The sequence below is a fragment of the Mus caroli genome, unplaced genomic scaffold, assembly GCF_978045245.1.
Source record: "Mus caroli unplaced genomic scaffold, Mus_caroli_1 scaffold_14, whole genome shotgun sequence".
In the NCBI taxonomy this organism is placed as follows: Eukaryota; Metazoa; Chordata; class Mammalia; order Rodentia; family Muridae; genus Mus; species Mus caroli.
This window is the reverse complement of record NW_028227269.1, coordinates 12,062,285-12,074,511: the sequence shown is the minus strand read 5'-3', so window position 1 is coordinate 12,074,511 and position 12,227 is coordinate 12,062,285.

Below are 12,227 nucleotides of genomic sequence, written 5' to 3'. Positions count from 1 at the left end.
TAAATTTTAGACTAGATAAATTCTGCAGTTTTTTTATATTAGAATTCCTAGATATGCATCTGTGCTTCCTAGATTCTTTAACCTAGAGGTATGGATTAGAAGTTCATATAATCCAACCATAACAGAAACCACCCCTCCAAAGAAAACTTCACACTGGATTGTTATTGTTAATAAATTCAAGAATTAACATGAATCCCTCTTTTAACCTTTCTCATAAAATCTAGAGAAATTGTTTTTTAAAATGTTCATAGTGAAAGCCACTGACCTTTACAAAATTGTAAAGAATAAGGAAATAAGAGATTCATTCTCCTATAGTGACATTAAACTTAAAATTTCATTTGAAACACTCTTGGAGCTAAGGCCTTTGGAATGGGAGATAAGGTAATGCTGTGTGAGTATATCACATATCCTTTTGGGTGCCTTTTCTTGTAAGTGCTAAATGGATTGAAACAATACAAACATTGCATTTTCTCTCACAGACAGGTAATTTAAATATCTTCTTTTAAATATATAATAAACTCTGCTTTTTGAACAGCTTGCCACTACTTGGGAAGTTGGAATTCTACCTCAGTATTGCATAAACTAAAGGCAGGCATTTTGATAGGCATGATACTATCGAGAGACAAGGAATGAAAAGGGTAATGCCATTCTACAACAAGAAGTTGCAGGAATACCCTAGGGAGGATTTAATATGCATTATCATGGCCAAACCTGAGGAGCTCTCACAGGATATTGGGTCTGCCTCGCTCTTGATTGTGCTGTGAATGTGTGAAGCAGTTGGGGAGTCACATCATAGTTCTTAAGTCACCAAGATCAAGGCACAAATAAAATTCTAACTCAGGAAGAGGACATGTGTTGTGGGAGGTGTCTGGGAAGGTGAAAATACAGTCCATGAGGGACCAAGCAGATGGTGTTAGTTAATGTGTTCTTTGAGAAAAGAGACTGTGGTCATAAGGGCCTAAGCAGATGGCATTAGTTAATTTCTTCTTTGAGCATAACTCCTCAGCAATTTTAGTTCAATGGCCTAGTTCAACCTTCACCTTTTCATTCATCTTTTTACATTTCTCTCCTTTAAGACACCTTAAAACTACAATAATGATTTAGAGTCATTGAAGAAACCCTTACTTTTCTTATAGTAAAGGCAACAAGCCCAAAGAAGATGGAAAGAAAGAGACAGAAACCAAATAGCCAAGAAATAAAGTGTTCCTCCAATCTGAGTAAAAGATGCAGTTACCAGAACATGGCTTTTTTTTTTTTTTTTTTTTTTTTTTTCGAGACAGGGTTTCTCTGTATAGCTCTGGCTGTCCTGGAACTCACTCTGTATTCCAGGCTGGCCTCGAACTCAGAAATTCGCCTGCCTCTGCCTCCCGAGTGCTGGGATTAAAGGCATGCACCATCACGTTAATGCAAAAAAGATGTTGAAAACTATTGTGTGAATCTGTTAGTTCTAATTTGCAGAAGACAATCTTTTGTAGCCTAATTATTTTACCTATGAAGTCTATTGGTGTTACTAGTAAGTAGTAGGACTTCCTGAGTTTGCCTGCAAATAACAAGACCATTAGGGATTAGAACATACAAGTGAGAGAAAATGTCTGCATGGATAGGCATTGATGGCTCTATTAGAGAAAAGTGAAATGTAAGAGAGAAGTTATAGCCACAAATGGCTGCATTTAAATTTAAAAAGCAATAAAACAATACTCCAGTGTTGAACCTAAAGGTCTTTGCAAACATGAACAAGATAAATCAAAATTAGGAGAGAGAAATAAATGCCTAATGTCAGGGCAACCATTAGTGAATGCAGTCAACAAATGTGAGAGGCAAATTAACCAAAGACTAGGGACTTTGAAAATATTAAAGTAATTGATAAACCCTACCAAAGTAACAAAAAAAAGAGCCCCAAAATATTGAAATCAGGTCACAAAGGTATATATCACAACTGATAGCTGTAAAGGAGGAATGGTTTCAGTTCACTTTAACTTACAAATTGAAAGAAATATAGAGGATTATAAAAGAATACATAAACATATATATTCCAGTAAATAAAAATCTAAATAAAATTGATAAATTTTGAGACACCTATAAATATTAGATAAAGATGACATAATCAACTTAAACAGACCAATAATGAAAAACATAATTGAACCAAGTATGATTGTTCTAAGATGAGCTTTTCCCTGTTGAAGTAGATAACACTGTGACCAGGAGCTAAAGTCTGCATTTGGAGAAATATTAAAAATTAACACCAATCTTGTATCCCAGGTCTCTCAGAGACCAGGCCGCACAGGAGAGTGTGCATGCCACAGAAGCAACAAAGCTTCTTGGACTTCCCTTCTGGCCTTCATCTTCATCCATGAGGCAGAGAAGAGACCCAGACTTCTTTGTACCTTTCACGACAGAGGAGAGTTGGCTTCCAGGGAGGGTTCTGACCCCCGGATTTAGGTGAGAGTGCCATCGTATATCCAGGGTCTCTCAGAGATCAGTCTGCTCAAGAGAGCTCAAAGGACACAGAAGCAACAGAGCTTCTTGGACAGGGTCCCTCAGGCCTTCATCTTCAACCAGGAGGCAGAGCTGAGCTGCAGACCTCTGTGCACCTTCCCTGCCAGAGGAGAGCTTGCCTGCAGAGAGTGCTCTGACAATTAGGATTCAGGAGAGAGTTGGAATCCCAGGAGTGCTAACAGAGGCTAACAGAATCACAGGAGAAACAAGCTCCAGCCAGAGACAGCTAGAACATCTAACACCAAAAATTACCAGATGGCAAAAGGCAAATGTAAGAATTTGACTAACAGAAACCAAGACCACTCAGCATCATCAGAACCCAGTACGCCCACCAAAGCAAGTCCTGGATACCCCAACACACCCAAAAGGCAAGCTTTGGATTTAAAATCATATCTCAGGATGCTGGTAAAGGATTTTGAGAAGGACATTAATAACTCACTTAAATAAATACAGGAGAACACTGATAAAAGGGTAGAAGTCCTTAAAGAGGAAGCACAAAAATCCCTTAAAGAATTACAGGAAAATACTGCTAAACATGTAGAAGTCAATAAAGAGGAAATACAAAAAATCCCTTAAAGAATTACAGGACAACACAACCAAACAGGTGATTGAATTGAACAAAACCATCCACGATCTAAAAATGGAAATAGAAACAATAAAGAAAACCCAAAAGGAGACAGCTCTAGAGACAGAAATCCTAGGAAAGAAATCAGGAACCATAGATGTAAGCATCAGCAACAGAATAAAAGAAATGGAAGAGAATCTCAGGTGCGGAAGATTTCATAGAGAACATGGACACAACAGTCAAAGAAAATGCAAAATGCAAAAAGATCCTAACTCAAAACATCCAGTAAATCCAGGACACAATGAGAAGACCAAACCTACGAATAATAGGAGTTGATGAGAATGAAGATTTTCAACTTAAAGGGCCTGCAAATATCTTCAACAAAATTATAGAAGAAAACTTCCCTAACCTAAAGAAAGAGAGACCCATGAACATACAAGAAGCCTACAGAACTCCAAATAGACTAGACCAGAACAGAAATTCCTCCAGATACATAGTAATCAGAACAACAAATGCACTAAATAAAGATAGAATATTAAAAGCAGTAAGGAAAAAAGGTCAATAACATATAAAGGCAGACCTATTCGAATTACACCAGACTTCTCACCAGAGACTATGGAAGCCAGAAGATCCTGGACAGATGTTATACAGACACTAAGAGAACACAAATGCCAGCCCAGACAACTGTACCCAGCAAAACTCTCAATTTGGAGAAACCAAAGTATTCCATGATAAAAACAAATTCACACAATATCTTTCCACAACTCCAGCCCATCAAAGGATAATAAATTGAAAACTCCAACACAAGGAGGGAAATTATGCCCTAGATGACGCAAGAAAGTAATCCTTCAACAAATCTAAAAGAAGATAGCCTCAAGAGCAGAATCCTAACTCTAACAACAAAAATAACAGGAAGCAACAATTACTTTTCCTTAATATCTCTTAATATCAATGGACTCAATTCCCCAATAAAAAGACTTAAACTAATAGACTTGCTACATAAAAAGGACTCAACCTTTTCATGATTAGAGGAAACTCACCTCATGGATAAAGGCAAACACTGCCTCATAGAGTAAAAGGCTGGAAAACAATTTCCCAAGCAAATGGTCTGAAGAAACAAGCTGGAGTAGCCATTCTAATATCGAATAAAATTGACTTCCATACCCAAAGTTATCAAAAAATACAAAGAGGGGCACTTCATACTCCTAAAAGATAAACTCTTCTAAGATGAACTCTCACTTATGAATAATTATGCTCCAAATTCAAGGGCAGCCACATTCATTAAAAAAAGAACTTTAGTAAAGCTCAAAGTACACATTGAACCTCACACAATAATAGTGGGAGACTTCAAAACAACACTCTTGTCAATGGACAGATCCTGAAAACAGAAAAGCAAAACAAAACAGAAAACAGAGACACAGTGAAACAACAGAAATTATGAAACAAATGGATTTAACAGATATCTACAGAACAATTTATCCTAAAACAAAAGGAAATAACTTCTTCTCAGCACCTCATGGCACCTTCTCCATAATTGGCCATATAAGTGGTCACAAAACAGGCCTCAGCAGTTACAAAAAATATTGAAATTATCCTATGCATCCTATCAGATCACCATTGACTAAGGCTGGTCTTTAATAACAACATAAATAATAGAAAGCCAACAGTCACATGGAAGCTGAACAACACTCTACTCAATGATAACTTGGCCAAGGAAGAAATAAAGAAAGAAATTAAAGACCTTTTAGAGTTTAATTAAAATGGAGCCACAACATACCCAAACTAATGGGACACAATGAAAGCAATCCTAAGAGGAAAACTCATAGCTCTGAGTGCCTCCAGAAAGAAGCTAGAGAAAGCATACTCTAGTAGCTTGACAGCACAACCAAAAGCACTAGAACAAAAGGAAGCAAATTCCCCCAAGAGGAGTAGAGGGCAGGAAATAATTAAACTCAGGGCTGAAATCAACCAAGTGCAAACAGAAAGAACTATACAAAGAATCAACCAAACCAGGAGCAGGATTTTAAGAAAATCAACAAAATAGATAAACCTTTAGCCAGACTAACTAGAGGGAAAATATACTAATTAACAAAATCAGAAATGATAAGGGAAATATAACAACAGAACCTGAGGAAATCCAAAACATCATCAAATCCTACTGCAAAAGCCTATACCAAACAAAACTAGAAAACCTCGATGAAATGGACAATTTCCTAGACAGATACCAGGTACCAAAGTTAAATTAGGATCAGATTAATGATCTAAACAGTCCCATATCCCCTAAAGAAATAGAAGCAGTCATTAATATTCTCGCAACCCAAAAAGTCCCAGGACCAGATGGGTTTAGTGCACAGTTCTATCAGACCTTAAAAGAAGACCTAATTCCAATTCTCCTCAAACTATTCCACAAAATAGAAACAGAAGGTACTCTATCCAATTCATTCTATGAAACCGCAATTACTCTGATACCTAAACCACATAAAGACCTAACAAAGAAAGAGAACTTCAGATCAATTTCCCTTATGAATATCGCTGCAAAATACTCAATAAAATTCTTGCAAACTGAATCCATGAACACATCAAAACAATCTTCCATCATGATCAAGTAGGCTTCATCCCAGGGATGCAAGGATGGTTTAATATATGGAAATCCATCAATGTAATACACTATATAAACAAACTCAAAGATCATCTTGTTAGATGTCTAGAAAACATTTGACAAAATCCAACACCCACTATGATAAAAGTCTTGGAAAGATCAGGAATTCAAGACCCATACCTAAACATATTAAAAGCAATATACAACAAACCAGTAGTCAACATCAAACTAAATGGAGAGAATCTTGAACAATCCCACTAAAATCAGGGACTAGACAAGGCTACCCACTTTCTCCCTATCTATTCAATATAGTACTTGAAGTCCTAACAAGAGCAATTAGACAAAAAAAGGAGGTCAAAGAGATACAAATTGGAAAGGAAGAAGTAAAAATATCACTATTTGCAGATGATATGGTAGTATATATAAGTGACTCTAAAAATTCCACCAGAGAACCCCTAAACCTGATAAACAACTTGAACCAAGTAACTGGATATAAAATTAACTCAAACAAATCATTGGTCTTTGTCTACACAAAAGATAAATAATTTTAGAAAGAAATTAGGGAAATACACACTTCACAATAGTCACAAATAATATAAAATGCCTTGGTCTAATTCTAACTAAGGAAGTGAAAGATCTGTATGATAAGAACTTCAAGTCTCTGAAGGAAGAAATCAAAGAAGATCTCAGAAGATGGAAAGATCTCCGTGCTCATGGATTGGCAGGATTAACATAGTCAAAATGACTATTTTGCCGAAAGCAATCTGCAGATTCAATGCAATACCCATCAAAATTCTAACTCAATTCTTCACAGAGTTAGAAAGGGCAATTTGCAAATTCATCTGGAATAACAAAAATCCTAGGATAGCATAAACTATTCTCAACAATAAAAGAACCTCTGGTGGAATCACCATGTCTGATCTCAAGCTGTACTACAGAGCAATTGCAATAAATCAAAACTGCATGGCATTTGTACAGTGACAGACAGGTCGATCAATGGAATAGAATTTAAGACCCAGAAATGAACCCACACACTTATGGTCACTTGATCTTTCACAAGGGATCAAAAACTGTCCAGTGGAAAAAAGACAGTATTTTCAACAAATGGTGCTGGCTGAACTGGTGATTATCATGTAGAAGAATGCAAATTGATCCATTCTTATCTCCTTGTACAAAGCTTAAGCCTATGTGGATCAAGGAATTCCACATAAAACTAGAGACACTGAAACTCATAGAGGAAAAAGTGGGGGGAAGCCTCGAAGATATGGGCACAGGGGGAAAAATTCCTGAACAGAACAACAATGGCTTGTGTTGTAAGATCGAGAATCAACAAATGGAACCTCATAAAATTGTAAAACTGATGTAAGGCAGAAGACACTGTCAATAAGACAAAAGGGCCACCAACAGATTGGGAAAAGATCTTTACCAATCCTAAACCCAGTAGGGCACTAATATCCAATCTATACAAAGAACTCAAGAGTCTGGGCTCCAGAAAATCAGATAACCCCATTAAAAATGGGGTACAGTATTAAACAAAGAATTCTCAAGTGAGGAATACTGAATGGCTGAGAAGCTCCTGACAAAATATTCAACAACCTTAATAAGCAGGGAAATGCAAATCAAAACAACCCTGAGATTCCACCTCACACAAGTCCGAATGGCTAAGATCAAAAATTCAGGTGACAGCAGATGCTGGCAAGGATGTGGAGAAAGAGGAACACTCCTCCATTGCTGGTGGGATTGCAAACTGGTACAACTACTCTGGAAATCAGTCTGGCTGTTCTTCATATAATTGGACATAGAAGATTCAGCAATTCCTCTCCTGGGCATGTGCCCAGAAGATATTCTAACTTGTAATAAGGGCACATTTTTCACTATGTTCATAGCAGCCTTATTTATAATAGCCAGAAGCTGGAAAGAACCCAGATGTCCCTCAATAGATGAATGGATACAGAAAATGTCGTACATTTACACAATGGAGTACTACTTAGTTATTAAAAGCAATGAATTGATGAAATTCTTAGGCCAATGGTTGGATCTAGAGGATATCATCCTGAGTGAGGTAACCCAATCATAAAAGAACACACATTGTATATTCTCACTGATAAGCAGATAATAGCCCAGAAACTTAGAATACCCAAGATATAATTTGCAAAACAGAAGAAACTCAAGATGGAAGACCAAAGTGTGGATACTTTGTTCCTTCTTAGAATGGGGAACAAAATACACATGGAAGGAGTTACAGAGACAAAGTTTGGAGTGGAAATGGAAGGACCATCCAGAGACCCCCCCCCCGGGGATCCATCCCGTAAACAACCACCAAACCCAGACACTATTGCATATGCCAGAAAGATTTTGCTGACAGGACCCTGATATAGCTGTCTCTTGTGAGGCTATGCCAGTGCCTGGCAAATACAGAAGTGGATGCTCAACAGTTGCTGCAGACTAACCCCTTTTTCTCTGGAATGGGCGTAGCACACACAGTCATCTATTGGATGGAACACAGGGCCCCCAATGAAGGAGCTAGAGAAAGTACCTAAGGAGGTAAAGGGGTCTGCAACCTTATAGGAGGAACAACAATGTGAACTAAGCAGTACCTGCCCCCCACCCCCAGAGCTTGTGTCTCTAGTTGAATATGTAGGAGAGGATGGCCTAGTCAGCCATCAATTCGAGGTGAGGCCCTTGGTCTTGAAAGGGTTATATGCCCCAATACACTGGAATGCCTGGGTCAGGAAGCAGGAGTGGGTGGGTTGGGGAGCATAGCGGTGTGGGGGAGGATGTAGGGGAGTTTCAGAGAGGAAACTAGGAAAGGGAATAGCATTTTAAATGAAAATGTAGAAAATATCTAAACTAAAAAAGTGAAAAAAAAAGTGATAGAACAAAATTGCTCACTTTCTGCTAGCCAGAAAACAATGTGGGGAGAGGCTGGGACAACATATATCTAACAGCAGTACATCTTCATTGACTTTCTCCTCCTAACTAGGCCAACTACTAGTTTCATTGTCTCACAATTGGCCATAAACTTATAAATTGTGGATTTGTGGAGTAAAAGCTTATATGAACTCTGTGAAGTGATACTATCAAAGTCCCAGCTCCTATCATTCCTAAAGTGGAGACCATGTTCATTGAACATACATCTTTCAAAGTACGTTTATATCCAAACACTAAGTCTATGGACTCAACTATATTTCAATAAAGAAAAGAACCAAAGTTCTCTACTTTGTATTAACTTCTATCTAGAACCATCTTGATGCAGATAGCACTTCACTAAATAGTGATGGTCTCAGAGAATTAGTAAACTTAAATTTCATGCTTACCTTATCTGGGATTCTCAGTAATTATTGCCTCATACCCATTCATTATTTGAAGTTGATTTTCTTTTAGAAATTATAAAGAAATGATAATTGTGTCTAAATGTTCAAATTATCTAAACTGAGTATGATATAGAAATTTTCATCCTAAATAAAGATCAATTATAACTATGAAAAAAAGAAAAGAACACCAATACTCTCCAAACATTTCCATAAAGTAGAAATGGAGGTAACATTCTCAAACTTAGAAACCAGGATGTCATTGAAACTTAAAGCAGGCGAGAACATAACAACAAAAGAGAAATAAAGCTATACAAACACCTTCTTGAAACACAGGAGCAGAGACTTCCTGATTACAATATGAGAATGTGTAAATACAAATCAAAGCTTCTAATCAGAAGAGAACATAGCCTGAACCAGAGTTTCAGCCAACCCTTAAACACAGCATCCAAATATGGTGCTCCATTCCCCCATCACTTAAACTTAAAGGAGGACAAATTTGGAGAGAATACAGAGTTCTAAATGAGATAGCTATTGTCTAGAAGCTTTTTATAGGATTTACAGCAGCCATTGGACAAAGATTGTACTAATTTTAATTGAGATTGGTTAATTATTGGAGCAGATCTTGGGGTGAGCCAGTTCAGGGACTCCTACCTTGTAAATATCTCCAAGATCAACCCTGGCAGATGAGCATTGCTCATGCATTTCTTACCCAATCACTAAGTCCTTCTCTGTTGCCTTTGACTCCTTGTCAGTTGCTGCTGATGCTAATAGACATTAGCCTAGAACAGCATAGCTAGTCAGTGATTATATAGGTGGTGTCATGGTGGCTCTAATTAAGCCATATTCTTTTGTCCCCAGGTTATCTGATCGATTTGTAACTGTACTGCAGACATTCTCCCCTTTATTGATGATGAGATACCAACTCATCACAAGACATCTACCAAGGAGAAGAAGCTTTCCCTATTACTTCCTAATTAGCTTCCTAGATGTAGGACAGCCTGTTATGGGCTCCTTCACCAAACAGATGGGGGCTTTTTAGAAACCTTTCTAACCACACTTAAAATTCATCTGAAAGGGCAACATTGTCTTGCACAAGTTCCTGGATGGAGAGAGGGGCTTTGTAGAAGCCAGCTTGAGCCTACCAAGGTTGGCTTTGTTTTCCAGAGCTCTATCAATCCCCTCCCTCTCTTAGCTGTACAACTTGACTACCTCACACTTGATTGCAGAATGACTTACTTACCTTCCTCGGATGTTTTAAATAAGTGCAATAAATGCCTACTTATCAAAGAGAGCAAGGCAAGCCTCTTTAAAAGTCAAATAAAAATTGAGGAAGAATATTTGGTAAAGAAAAATTTTGAGAAGGAAGAGAATTACAATCTAAATCCCATGTATACCTATGAGCTTAGCCTCAGGCATGACTAGAAAAGAGAATCTCAAATGGGAGTTATGTTGAGACAGAGATAGATATGCAATGTGTCTGATGGGACTGCCCACCTCTGATTGGCAAGTTGCAGCATGGAAAATAACAAAACTCCTCCTAAGGTCACTGGGATTTTTTTTCTAGTATTGAACTCTGAGGAGTGCCCAGGGTAATTAATATTAGTCTAAGCACCCTCTCCTGCTGGTCTCCCAGCTCTGATTGAGATGTGTATGACAGAAATCTTTCTATTTTCATGTTGGTAGATGTAAAATTAATCACCAGGTTGAATTTTAAAAAGAGTATTCAAGCTGCAATAGTTGGAAGGAGTGGAGAAAAGCATGAGTGTAGCTGCAATGACTTCTGTGCTGTGGTCAAAAGAATGAGTTGAGGAATGAGAAAAATTGACAAGTGACCAAATAAGATAGAGCATCAATCTGTAATGAAACTCAGTTCCCAGCTCCTAATTGCTGTATAATGGACACTTATTTCACTTTGACTAATACTATAATGAGAAGTAGATATCTATAAAGTAGCTAGTAGTAATTGGAGAAAGAGTTGTGTTTCAATTAGCTTCTTCCTGGTGTGCGCTCTGAGAATGACCTTGAGATTAATACATGTTACAATAATAATTCAGAATATATGAGGAATTATTTGTATTATGCTCCAAAGTGAAGAGTTTACCTTCCCAAAATCTTACCTACCAGTACCTGAGCTTAAAGTCAGATAGTCAGTCACATATGTACACTGATTTGTTTTTTATGCACTTGGTGTCTAGATGCTTGGTATCTAGAACTAAGAAATCACAGACTTATACTCTTCCAGTGGCCACAATGTATTCGTCTTGGACATGAAATGTTCTAGATTTCTACTGCTTAACTGTTTTTCAACACCCACTACCTGGGATGTTGAGAAGGCAGTGAGTAATCGGAAAGAACAAGAAACACACACACACACACACAAATACATAATGCTTAGGATGTGGTTATGAAGAACAAAGACATAAGCTTTTCTTCAACTTTTGTATTATGCATGTGTCTACCTTTGACACTAAAGTGATGAGAGTAAATTTTAATCAGAAATACTTCACTGCTGTATTCAGGAAGAGACTCCATAAGCTAAAGCAGACTTTTCTGTATTAAGAAGTGAATTAGTACTTTAGAGGAAGACTAAGCAATAGAGATCATGAGATCTGGCTAGGGTCAAGGATATAGAAAATCACATATTCTAAATGTGTCTGCATGTTTGAAGCTAGGAAAGCTTATATCACACACCTCCATAGAGTTGTCATATCCAAGGCCCTATTCTCACTGCTTTTTGTATTTTAAAAGAACAGCTCTTAGGTCCTAGTGATGTTTTTCTCCAGTTGTGTAGACTATGCATATTCATCACAAATGGACAGAGCAAATATTTACAACTATAGCTTGTTTCTAGTAAATGTTCTAAGAAAGGGTGTCCAGCAGCCTGTGGCCAAGCTTGGGCTGGAAGAAAAGCAAATGAATGGATTTGACTCAGATTGTACCAGGTAAACACATTGCAGTGAAATAAGATCATCCTATAAGCAGAGCCTATAGCTTTTAGAAATCTTGTGTTTGTTTTATTCTTTCACTCTGGTGAAAGGTGGTAGACACTTGTTTTGGTGAGTCTACAAGGTCAAAATTAAGACCATAACAAGAACAGAGCTCCCCTGACTCTGGACAGATTCTGGTCAAGGAGAGACTTGGTTAACTACAAGTACAGAGCAAATGTGATTTTTTTCATTTAATTGGGAATTGCTAGAAGTAGTTATTAATCTTTTACATAAGTTCATAGCACACTGATTTATTAAAGGCCAGG